This window comes from Rhinopithecus roxellana, chromosome 4 (assembly GCF_007565055.1).
Source record: "Rhinopithecus roxellana isolate Shanxi Qingling chromosome 4, ASM756505v1, whole genome shotgun sequence".
Lineage (NCBI taxonomy): Eukaryota > Metazoa > Chordata > Mammalia > Primates > Cercopithecidae > Rhinopithecus > Rhinopithecus roxellana.
This window is the reverse complement of record NC_044552.1, coordinates 119,676,153-119,688,902: the sequence shown is the minus strand read 5'-3', so window position 1 is coordinate 119,688,902 and position 12,750 is coordinate 119,676,153. Positions and strand designations below refer to the sequence as shown.

The 12,750-nt window shown below is 39.9% G+C and overlaps 1 protein-coding gene across 3 annotated transcripts in view; it reads right to left on the bottom strand.

The window, feature by feature from the left end:
• Positions 1 to 12,750, bottom strand: part of MAP3K5 (mitogen-activated protein kinase kinase kinase 5) — a 252,403-nt gene that overhangs the window by 11,422 nt on the left and 228,231 nt on the right. The gene's annotated exons all lie outside the window — the stretch shown is intronic.

Sequence of the window (12,750 nt, the reverse complement as noted above, 5' to 3'; positions counted from 1 at the left end):
TCTCTTTGACTATTAGGCTGATTTCTAGTGCGTGTTCTCCTCTAACCTGTTGACTAACCATTGAAATTTAAACTACAGAAGCTACAAGTTTCCAATTTAAACACACTGTATAACATGAGATCATCTGCCTGTCAGTTTAGAACTTGGATGACATTGTGGCTGGGCACAGTGGCTCATGCCTGTAATCCCAGCACTTTGGGAGGCCAAGGCGGGCAGATCATGAGGTCAGGAGTTTGAGACCAGCCTGGCCAACATAGTGAAATCCCGCCTCTACTAAAAATACAAAAATTAGCCGGACATGGTGGCGTGCTACTTGGGAGGCTGAGGTAGGAGAATCACTTGAACCCAGGAGGCAGAGGCTGTGATGAGCCGAGATCGTGGCACTGCACTCCAGCCTGGGCAACAGAACGAGACTCTGTCTCCAAACAAACAAACAAACAAACAAAAAACTTGGATGATACTGTAAACTAAAAATAAAATTCTAAGCCCCCCAACTGACTGAAGAACCATCTACCCCCAGGTCAAGGGGATCCCCAAGAAAACCTGAAAAAACTAGCTCAGGCCATGATGGGAAGAAAGGTCAGATATTCCTTGTTATACCTCCTCCCTTTGGAGTTTAGGCACGACTGACCAGCAATACCATTAAAATAAAGATCATAAGGCTGACAAAACAGACTCTTTGTAGCAATAAGATACCAAATTCCAACCTGACTCTAGTATAGCATCCCATGACAAACAACAGGCCATAAAGGAAGTCACAGTATTTTGCCCCAAAATATATTTATTTGACATATTTTGGAATGGTCCTGCAAAGTCATCACTTGTGGGGGAAATCTGTATTCTGTAGACAATCCCTTCCCTTTCCAGGTCTTTTCCTGATCCAGGAGAGATTCAACTAAGAGTCTGACACTTCTTAAGGTCCAATAAGAGATTTTACCATCTATTCTCTCTGTAGTTTGCTACTTAGGGGCTTCATCTACATAATAAGAACCTTGGCTTCCACAATAGCCCTTATCTTAATTCAAGCATTTCTTTATGCTGACTTCAACTCTTCAGGCAAAGCTTAACTCTTTCAACCAACTGCCAATCTTCGAATCTACCTATGACCTGGGACCCCAACCACCTCCCCACCTCCCAATCCCTGCCAGATGTCCTGCCTTGCTGGGCTGAATATCTACCTTATATATATTGATTTATTTCTTTGCCTGTAACTTCTGTCTCCCTACAATGTATACAACCAAGCTATAACCCAAATGCCCTGGGCACATGTTTTCAGGACCTCCAGAAGCTCTGTCACAGGCCATAGTCACTCATATTTGGCTCAGAATAAACTTCTAAATAGTATACAGAGTTTGGCTATTTTTTATTAACAATATCTTCCCATAAGAAAAAATATTATAAATTGTGATTAAATCCTTAAACTTGGTCCACAAAAAGGAATTACAGTCATAATTTAAGTGAAATCAAGGTAGCAGAAATATTGAATTTTGACTCCATATACTCTGGCACATAGAACATTTATCAGATCATGGAACCTACTAAAAATCTGATGAAAGTCATAAAAACTCTCCCCAGAAGAAAAACACATTCATGCAACATCTTGCTTAGATTTCCTGGTTTTACCTAGATTTTGCTATATTTGCACAGACTCCTGAAGCTTCTCCCAAGTTCATGAACCACAGGTTAAGAGCCCCTGTGTAGAGGAGGGGAGTCCAGTGGGAGCAATGGAGGACCCCATCCCACCATTCTTATATGGGCACTTTGGCAAGGTCATCAAAGTCCCACCAGCCAAATCCTCTAGGTAACTTTTATCTTTACCCTACTTGATCTGTGAACAGTATTTTCCTCTAAATCTCTGGCTGCTATTTCTCTTCTTCAGAGCCTTTTTATCTACTACCTGCCCCCTTTTTAAGCTGGAACCTGGGGTTCTATCCTTCACTTTTTTATGTTTCTACTTTTGCTCCATAGATGAGCTCATTCAAATCCATGAAGGTTAAGTACTTCTGACATGTGGATGACAAACTCTACACCTCTAGCCCCAGTCCTATTACATCTAGAACATCCTGGACATTACTGTTGAGTAGGCACCTTAAAGTCAACAATCTAAAGAGAACTCATCATCTTTTGATTGTAACAAAAACTAGGGTGTCCTTCTTCAAAGCCCGGTTTACACAGACCTGGCTTGCTTTATCCCTCCTTTAAAATTCTGTATAGTGGTTTTTAAAAGTGCATGACAGAAATTTCGCCATCTTAATCATTTCTGAGTACACAGTCCAGCAGTGTTAAGTATACTAACAGTGCTATGCTACCAATCTCCAGAACATTTTCATTTTGCAAAACTCAAACTCTACCCATCAACAACTCCCCATTACTCCTTCTCCTCAGTTTCTGGAAACTACCATTCTATTTTCTGTTTCTATGAATTTGACTACTCTAGATACCTCACATTTATAGTGACAGGAGACAGACAAATTCCTAGGCAGACAGGGATCGGTCTCCAGTGAAACCTGACCTTAAAGCCAAGGACAGTTTAAAGCCTGAGAAGCAAGCTGCCAATTCCGGAGACAGTCCACAACCAGAGTGAGAACTTCTATCCCCATCTTACCCACTCTCTCAAAATTGCTTCCTTCTGAATGATGCCTTTTAACCAGTCAAGTTGTGCTTTTTCCAAGACCACCCATGAACCAATCAGCATGCACCCTGCCCCCATTCTAAGCCCATAAAACCCCCAGACTCAGCCTCACAGATGGCTACCCAATTTCAGGTCCCCTCTCAAGGCTGAGAACTTTCTTTCTGTCACTCAATTAAATTCTACTCTGCTTTACTCACTCTCCAATGTCTGTGTACCTTATTCCTCTTGGTCATGGGACAAGAACCCAGAACTCACTGAACTGTGAGATTGGAAGGGATGTAGCACTCCTGCTCGCCAAGCTGTGGGCGGCAGGAGTAATACAGCTGTAACACTCCCTCCCACTTGCCGAACAATGGGAGAGAAGAAGCCACTGGGTGCCACTCCCTCCCACTTGCTGAACTACAGGAGTGAAAAAGCCGTAAAATTATGGAATCATATACTATTTTTTTGTGACTGGCTTATTTTACTTAGCATAATGCCCTCAAGGTTTATCCATGTTGTAGCATGGGTCAGAATTTCCTTCCTTTCTAAGGCTGAATAATATTCCATTATATGTATACACCACATTTTGTTTATCCATTCATCTGTTGCCAGACACTTGGGTTGCTTCCACCTCTTGGCAATTGTAAATAGTACTGTTATGAATATGAATGTGCAAATGTCTCTTTGAAATCCTTCTTTTAGTTTTTTTGAATATATACCCAGAAGAGAAATTGCTGGTTCACAAGGGTGCTTGCTTCTATTTTTAATTTCTGAGGAGCCATCATACTGTTTTCCATAGTAGCTGTATCATTTTACATTCCCAACAACAGTGTGCAAGGATTCCAATTTTTCCATGTCCTCACGCTTTAACTCTTAAGGCTAACCAAACATCACCTCTACTCTATCTCATCTCTTATTCCAAAATCCCATTTCTTAATGTATTGATAGTGTAGTAGGAGTAAGTCAAAATCATGTGTTTTAGTTTTGTAAACCCAGCACTGATTGCAGGGGCTAAACATATTACGTCTTCAAAAACTGTTGGCAGAATGGAAGGGTATTCCTACTAGGGTTATGTGTATTTAGAAAGCAATAAAGTAATTTAAAAATAATTTAAGAAAGTATTATTCTAGATTAAATTAGAGGACAAGATTAGACCTTTTAAAACTTTCTATAATTATTCTTACATTTCTGTTATGATTTCTAAACTGAATTTTTGTTTTTGTTTTTTTAGACGGGGTTTTGTTCTTGTGCCCAGGTTGGAGTGCAATGACATGATCTTGGCTCACTGCAACCTCCACCTCCTGGGTTCAAGCGATTCTCCTGCCTCAGGCTTCTGAGTAGCTGGGATTACAGGCATGCACCACCATGCCTGGCTAATTTTGTATTTTTGTAGAGATGGGGTTTCTCCATGTTGGTCAGGGTGGTCTCAAACTCCTAACCTCAGGGGATCCCCTGCCTTGGCCTCCCAAAGTGCTGGGATTACAGGCGTGAGCCACTGTGCCCGGCCCTAAACTGAAATTTTTAAATAATGTAAAAAGGTTTGTAGTCCTGTTGACTATAATCTCACTTTTAGGGAAGGAAAGTTTCTAATCCTATTATATTTAAATATCCTCTTAATTCTGTAAACTTAAAATTATCATTTTACATATGTATATATGACATTAAAAATTCTCTGAAATAATTTAAAGAAAGTAGAAAATTGTAAGTTCATGCAGTGCTTTGTTATTTTGGTCTTTCATGGTGGCTCCCTGAGTGCATGTCATCGGATTAGACATTGTAAAATACACAAATGACATAGAACATCTGGTCCTTTTTCTCAAAGAGATGACAATCTAAAGGAGAATTAGGGCAAATATACAGAAGAGTGCTGAGAGCACATGCAAATATAACATGAAATTATAAGTGCAAATGAATACAGCTACAAATATCTCAGATTATCTCAGGTAGAGACCTAGTTATATATATAATTCACATGTATATTGAGATGGTTAATTTTATATGTCAACTTGACTGGGCTAAGGATGGCCAGATAGCTGGTAAACATTATTTTGGATGTGTCTGTGAGGGGTGAGGGTGTTTCCAGAAGAGATTAGCGTTTGAATCAATGCAATTAGTAAAGAAGATGGCCCTCTCCATTGTGGGAAGGCATCATCCAATCCACTGAGGACCTGAATAGAACAAAAAGATGCAGAAAAGGTGAATTCTCTTTCTCTCTTCTTGAGCTGGGACATCCACCTTCTCCTGCTCTTGGATATCGGAGCTCTTGGTTCTCAGGCCTTCAATTACAGTCAGCTCCCCTGGTTCTCAGGCCTTTGGAGTCAGACTGATTATACCACCAGCTTTTTTGGTTCTCCAGTTTACTGATGTTAAATGGTGGAACTTCTCAGCCTCCATAATCACATGAGCCAATACCCATAATAAATCTTCTCTTATATATCTCTATGTATCCTATTGGTTCTGTTTCTTTGAAGAACCCTAACACATACATGTAGTAAGGGTGCTAAGGGGTAAATAAAGTACATTTGCAATGACTAAATCCAGTGGTAGTTCCCTTACTCACTGAGGGATTCATAGAGGCTGAAGGGCCTATGTAGAGTTCTGGAGGAGGGGAGCCTTGGCTTGATAGAGAAAGAGGGAGAGGTATTTGAGAGAAGGAAGCTCGAACGGTGGCCCAGGACCCTCTGGGAACAATGTAAAGCAGAGGAGACTGTCAGGAGAAAGCCATGTGTCAGGAGAAACACTGGGACTCAAGGGGGCCTTAAAGCCTATGAGTGGGAAAGTGGAGCCAGTGCATTATTTCCAAACCAGCATGATGGGATCAACAACAAAACTATTCCCACCCAAATGGTTACTTCCCCAGAGGAAAATAACTAGACCAAATTTCTTTTTCTTTTCTTTTTTTGTTTTTTGTTTTTTCCGAGATGGAGTCTCACTTTGTCACCCAGGCTGGAGTGCAGTGGCACAATCTCAGCTCACTGCAACTTCTGCCTCCCAGGTTCAAGCGATTCTCCTGCCTCCGCCTCCTGAGTAGCTGGGATTATAGGCATGCACCACCACACCTGGCTAATATTTGCATTTTTGGTAGAGACAGGGTTTTACCATGTTGCTGGTCTTAAACTCCTGGCCTCATGTGATCTGCCCACCTTGGCCTCCCAAAGTGCTAGGATTATAGGCATGAGCCACCACACTTGGCCTAGACCAAGCTGCTTTAACACAAGGTATTTCTAATGCTTAGTAAGATCATAATACTTGTGAGTGCAGTGTATCACACTTGCATGAAGCTCCTCGTACGTACACAATGCTGTTCAATTCACATTAATGTGAACTTGGAGCACGTGCTTGATTCAGTTTAACAACTGGTGGTAATATCAAGTGCTTGAAGCAGCTTTTAACAATTATTGTTAATATAGGAAGTATGCTTACATTATCAATATTCTTACCTTAGCACTGCTATCATAGTCTCTGTGCTCAGCATTACTGCATCTAGTAACCCACAAGCAGACTGTACTAGAGGACTAATGCTGCCAATAATTTAAAAGTTGATTCTTGATGACAAGTGAGAAAATAGTCTGAGAAAAAACAAATTCTTAAGGGACTTGTACTGTACTCTCTGTTCTGTGTGCTCCTTTTGGAAAAAAGATTAAATACTTTTTTTTTTTTTTTACTTTTTATTTTGAAATAATTTTAGGATAACAGAGAAGTTGTAAAAATAGTGCAGAGAGTTCTTGTATAGCCTTCAGCCACTTGCCCTCACCTTAACAGTTTATATACCTCTAGCACTATTATCAAAACCAGGAAATTAACATTGATACAATACTTTTTTTTTTTTTTTTTTTTGAGACAGGGTCTCACTCTGTCCCCCAGGCCAGAGTACAGTGGCGCAATCTCAGCTCACTGTGGCCTTCACCTCCTGGGCTCAGCTTATCCTCTCGCCTCAGCCTCCCTAGTAACTGGGACCACAGGCACACAGCGCCATGCCTGACTTATTGTTGTATTTTTTATGTAGAGATGGGGTTTTGCCACACTGCCTGGGGTGATCTCAAACTCTAGGCTCAAGCAATCCTCCCACCTCCGCCTCCCAAAGTGCTGGGATTGTAGATGTGAGTCACCACGCCTGGCTTTGATACAATAGTATTAACTAATCTATGGACATTATTTGAATCTCACCAGTTTGCCTACCAATGTCCTTTTTCTGATCAAGGATCCCTCATTGTAATTAGTTGTCACATCATCTTAGTTTCTTCCAATATGTAACTAGTATTTCTTTATTTCTCATGACTGTCACCCTTTTGAGGAGTATTGGTCAGGTTTTTGTACAATGTCTTTTATTTGAGGTTCACTGATGTCTTATTGTGATGAGGTTGGGGCTGTGTATTTTTGGCAAGAACACCACAGTGTGATGCTGTGTCCTTCTCAGGGCATCCTATCAGGAGATACATGACGCTGACATGTCTTCTTAGTAGTGATGCTTACCTTGATCATTTGGTTGAGGGGGTGTCTACCACATTCCTTCACTGTAAAATTACTGTTTTCTCTTGGTAGTTAGTAAATATCTTGTGGGAAGACACTTTGAAAACCATTCACATATCCTGTTTCTCCTCATTCTTTTGCCTACTTTAACAGTCATTGATGGTCCTTGCCTGCAATAATTATTACTGTGGTGTTTGCCTACTGGTGATTTTCTGTTTCCTCATTCATTTTCATTTATCAATCACAATTCTACTATAACAAAAAGCTAACCTTTCTCATCTATATATTTATTTATTCAATTATTTATATTAATATGGACTCATGGATGCTTATTTTATTCTATAATCTGTAATCCAATATGATCATTATTTTATTGTTCGGATTGTTCTGGCTTAGACTATTTGGAACATTTTCAGGTTGGCTGTAGTGTCCTTTCAATAAATCTCCATCCTTTTTGACACTTTCTTATTTCTGGCAGGTATTTATTTATTTATTTATGACATGGGGTCTCGCTCTGTCACCCAGGCTGGAGTACAGTGGTGCAATCATAGCTCACTGTAGCCTCTATCTCCTGGGCTCAAGCGATCCTCCCACCTCAGCCTCCCAAGTAGCTATAGGCATGCACCACTATGTCTGGCTAATTTATTTTTATTTTTTTAGAGACAGGGTCTTGATATTTTAGCCAGGCTGGTCTCAAACTCCTGGCCTCAAGTGATCCTCTTGCCTTGGCCTCACAAAGCCTTAGGAGTACAGGGGTGAGACACCATGCCCAGCTACAATCTTATCTTTTATTTCCCCTGCCCCCAGCCCAGAATCAACCACTGCTCCAAGGAGACCCAATTCCTTTTATTGAAGAATGGCATTTAGAAACCAAGATCTGGGTCTTCTCAGCTGGCAGATCTAGGAAATGAATGTACAATCATGTGCTGTATAATAACAATTCAGTCAAGGATGCATCGCATATACTACAGGGGTCCCATAAGACTATAATACTGTATTTTACTATACCTTTTGTATGTTTAGAGACACAAACACTTACCACTGTGTTAATATGCCTACAATATTCAGTATAGTAACACATCATACAAATTTGTAGCCCAGGAGCAACAGGCCATACCATACGGCCTGGGCATCTAGTAGGCTCTGCCATCTAAGTTTGTGTAAGTCCACTCTAGGATGTTCGCACAATGACAAAATTGCCTAAGGACGCATGTCTCTGAATATAGCCCTGTCGTTAAACAATGCATGATTGTACTAGCGATGCTATACTTTTTAAACTTTGTGGTCTTCTTTCACGTGTCTTCTGAAATGGCAGGTTAACTGTAGTATATCTAAAAGGAATTTTTATCAGGGGCATTTGAAGACCGTCTGTTTTCCATGTAGTTTCTTTATATCTTAATTGCATAACAAAATCTTTCAGGACATCGAGAAATTTCATGGAATTGTTGAATGACTGACATCACTTCATCTTGTCCACATATTTCATCATTTATATATTGGTATACAGTGTGTATGGATTTCTCTTATCCTGGGGGAAATACAAAAAGTACTGTCTCCATGTAATTCTCCTCTAAAATTTCCACTTTTCAAAAATAAGTGTTTTTAAACAGTAACTTCAATTGGAATCAGAAACTCCTAGTGGCCTCAAAGAAACCAATTTCATGGTGGAAGGACAAAGTCCTTTCTTTTTTTTTTTATTATACTTTCAGTTCTAGGGTACATGTGCATAACGTGCAGGTTTGTTATATATGTATACTTGTGCCATGTTGGTGTGCTGCACCCATCAACTAGTCATTTACATCAGGTATAACTCCCAGTGCAATCCCTCCCCCGTCCCCACTACCCATAATGGGCACCGGTGTGTGATGTTCCCCTTCGAGAGACCAGGTGATCTCATTGTTCAATTCCCACCTATGAGTGAGAACATGCGGTGTTTGGTTTTCTATTCTTGCGATAGTTTGCTGAGAATGATGGTTTCCAGCTGCATCCATGTCCCTACAAAGGACATGAACTCATCCTTTTTTATGGCTGCATAGTATTCCATGGTGTATATGTGCCACATTTTTTTAATCCAGTCTGTCACTGATGGACATTTTGGTTGATTCCAAGTCTTTGCTATTGTGAATAGTGCCATAATAAACATACATGTGCATGTGTCTTTAGAGCAGCATGATTTATAATCCTTTGGGTATATACCCAGTAGTGGGATGGCTGGGTCATATGGTACATCTAGTTCTAGATCCTTGAGGAATCGCCATACTGTTTTCCATAATGGTTGAACTAGTTTACAATCCCACCAACAGTGTAAAAGTGTTCCTATTTCTCCACATTCTCTCCAGCACCTGTTGTTTCCTGACTTTTTAATGATCGCCATTCTAACTGGTGTGAGATGGTATCTCATTGTGGTTTTGATTTGCATTTCTCTGATGGCCAGTGATGATGAGCATTTTTTCATGTGTCTGTTGGCTGTATGAATGTCTTCTTTTGAGAAATGTCTGTTCATATCCTTTGCCCACTTTTTGATGGGGTTGTTTTTTTCTTGTAAATTTGTTTGAGTTCTTTGTAGATTCTGGATATTAGCCCTTTGTCAGATGAGTAGGTTGCAAAAATTTTCTCCCATTCTGTAGGTTGCCTGTTCACTCTGATGGTAGTTTCTTTTGCTGTGCAGAAGCTCTTTAGTTTAATGAGATCCCATTTGTCAATTTTGGCTTTTGCTGCCGTTGCTTTTGGTGTTTTAGACATGAAGTCCTTGCCCATGCCTATGTCCTGAATGGTACTACCTAGGTTTTCTTCTAGGGTTTTTATGGTATTAGGTCTAACATTTAAGTCTCTAATCCATCTTGAATTAATTTTCGTATAAGGAGTAAGGAAAGGATCCAGTTTCAGCTTTCTACTTATGGCTAGCCAATTTTCCCAGCACCATTTATTAAATAGGGAATCCTTTCCCCATTTCTTGTTTCTCTCAAGTTTGTCAAAGATCAGATGGCTGTAGATGTGTGGTATTATTTCTGAGGACTCTGTTCTGTTCCATTGCTCTATATCTCTGTTTTGGTACCAGTACCATGTTGTTTTGGTTACTGTAGCCTTGTAGTATAGTTTGAAGTCAGGTAGTGTGATGCCTCCAGCTTTGTTCTTATGACATAGGATTGTCTTGGCAATGCGGGCTCTTTTTTGGTTCCATATGAACTTTAAAGCAGTTTTTTCCAATTCTGTGAAGAAACTCATTGGTAGCTTGATGGGGATGGCATTGAATCTATAAATAACCTTGGGCAGTATGGCCATTTTCACGATATTGATTCTTCCTATCCATGAGCATGGTATGTTCTTCCATTTGTTAGTGTCCTCTTTGATTTCACTGAGCAGTGGTTTGTAGTTCTCCTTGAAGAGGTCCTTTACATCCCTTGTAAGTTGGATTCCTAGGTATTTCATTCTCTTTGAAGCAATTGTGAATGGAAGTTCATTCCTGATTTGGCTCTCTGTTTGTCTGTTACTGGTGTATAAGAATGCTTGTGATTTTTGCACATTAATTTTGTGTCCTGAGACTTTGCTGAAGTTGCTTATCAGCTTAAGGACATTTTGGGCTGAGACAATGGGGTTTTCTAAATATACAATCATGTCATCTGCAAACAGGGACAATTTGACTTCTTCTTTTCCTAACTGGATACCCTTGATTTCTTTCTCTTGCCTGATTGCCCTAGCCAGAACTTCCAACACTATGTTGAATAGGAATGGTGAGAGAGGGCATCCCTGTCTTGTGCCAGTTTTCAAAGGGAATTTTTCCAGTTTTTGCCCATTCAGTATGATATTGGCTGTGGGTTTGTCATAAATAGCTCTTATTATTTTGAGATACGTTCCATCAATACCGAATTTATTGAGCGTTTTTAGCATGAAGGGCTGTTGAATTTTGTCAAAAGCCTTTTCTGCATCTATTGAGATAATCATGTGGTTCCTGTCTTTGGTTCTGTTTATATGCTGGATTACGTTTATTGATTTGCGAATGTTGAACCAGCCTTGCATCCCAGGGATGAAGCCCACTTGATCATGGTGGATAAGCTTTTTGATGTGCTGCTGAATCTGATTTGCCAGTATTTTATTGAGGATTTTTGCATCGATGTTCATCAGGGATATTGGTCTAAAATTTTCTTTTTTTGTTGTGTCTCTGCCAGGCTTTGGTATCAGGATGATGTTGGCCTCATAAAATGAGTTAGGGAGGATTCCCTCTTTTTCAATTGATTGGAATAGTTTCAGAAGGAATGGTACCAGCTCCTCCTTGTACCTCTGGTAGAATTCAGCTGTGAATCCATCTGGTCCTGGACTTTTTTTGGTTGGTAGGCTATTAATTATTGCCTCAATTTCAGAGCCTGCTATTGGTCTATTTAGGGATTCAACTTCTTCCTGGTTTAGTCTTGGAAGAGTGTAAGTGTCCAGGAAATTATCCATTTCTTCTAGATTTTCTAGTTGATTTGCGTAGAGGCGTTTATAGTATTCTCTGATGGTAGTTTGTATTTCTGTGGGGTCCGTGGTGATATCCCCTTTATCATTTTTTATTGCGTCTATTTGATTCTTCTCTCTTTTCTTCTTTATTAGTCTTGCTAGCGGTCTGTCAATTTTGTTGATCTTTTCAAAAAACCAACTCCTGGATTCATTGATTTTTTGGAAGGTTTTTTGTGTCTCTATCTCCTTCAGTTCTGCTCTGATCTTAGTTATTTCTTGCCTTCTGCTAGCTTTTGAATGTGTTTGCTCTTGCTTCTCCAGTTCTTTTAATTGTGATGTTAGAGTGTCAATTTTAGATCTTTCCAGCTTTCTCTTGTGGGCATTTAGTGCTATAAATTTCCCTGTACACACTGCTTTAAATGTGTCCCAGAGATTCTGGTATGTTGTATCTTTGTTCTCATTGGTTTCAAAGAACATCTTTATTTCTGCCTTCATTTCGTTATGTACCCAGTAGTCATTCAGGAGCAGGTTGTTCAGTTTCCATGTAGTTGAGCAGTTTTGATTGAGTTTCTTAGTCCTGAGTTCTAGTTTGATTGCACTGTGGTCTGAGAGACAGTTTGTTATAATTTCTGTTCTTTTACATTTGCTAAGGAGTGCTTTACTTCCAATTATGTGGTCAATTTTGGAATAAGTGCGATGTGGTGCTGAGAAGAATGTATATTCTGTTGATTTGGGGTGGAGAGTTCTATAGATGTCTATTAGGTCCGCTTGGTGCAGAGATGAGTTCAATTCCTGGATATCCTTGTTAACTTTCTGTCTCGTTGATCTGTCTAATGTTGACAGTGGAGTGTTGAAGTCTCCCATTATTATTGTATGGGAGTCTAAGTCTCTTTGTAAGTCTCTAAGGACTTGCTTTATGAATTTGGGTGCTCCTGCATTGGGTGCATATATATTTAGGATAGTTGGCTCTTCCTGTTGAATTGATCCCTTTACCATTATGTAATGGCCTTCTTTGTCTCTTTTGATCTTTGATGGTTTAAAGTCTGTTTTATCAGAGACTGGGATTGCCACCCCTGCTTTTTTTTGTTCTCCATTTGCTTGGTAGATCTTCCTCCATCCCTTTATTTTGAGCCTATGTATGTCTCTGCATGTGAGATGGGTCTCCTGAATACAGCAGACTGATGGGTCTTGACTCTTTATCCAGTTTGCCAGTCTGTGTCTTTTAATTGGAG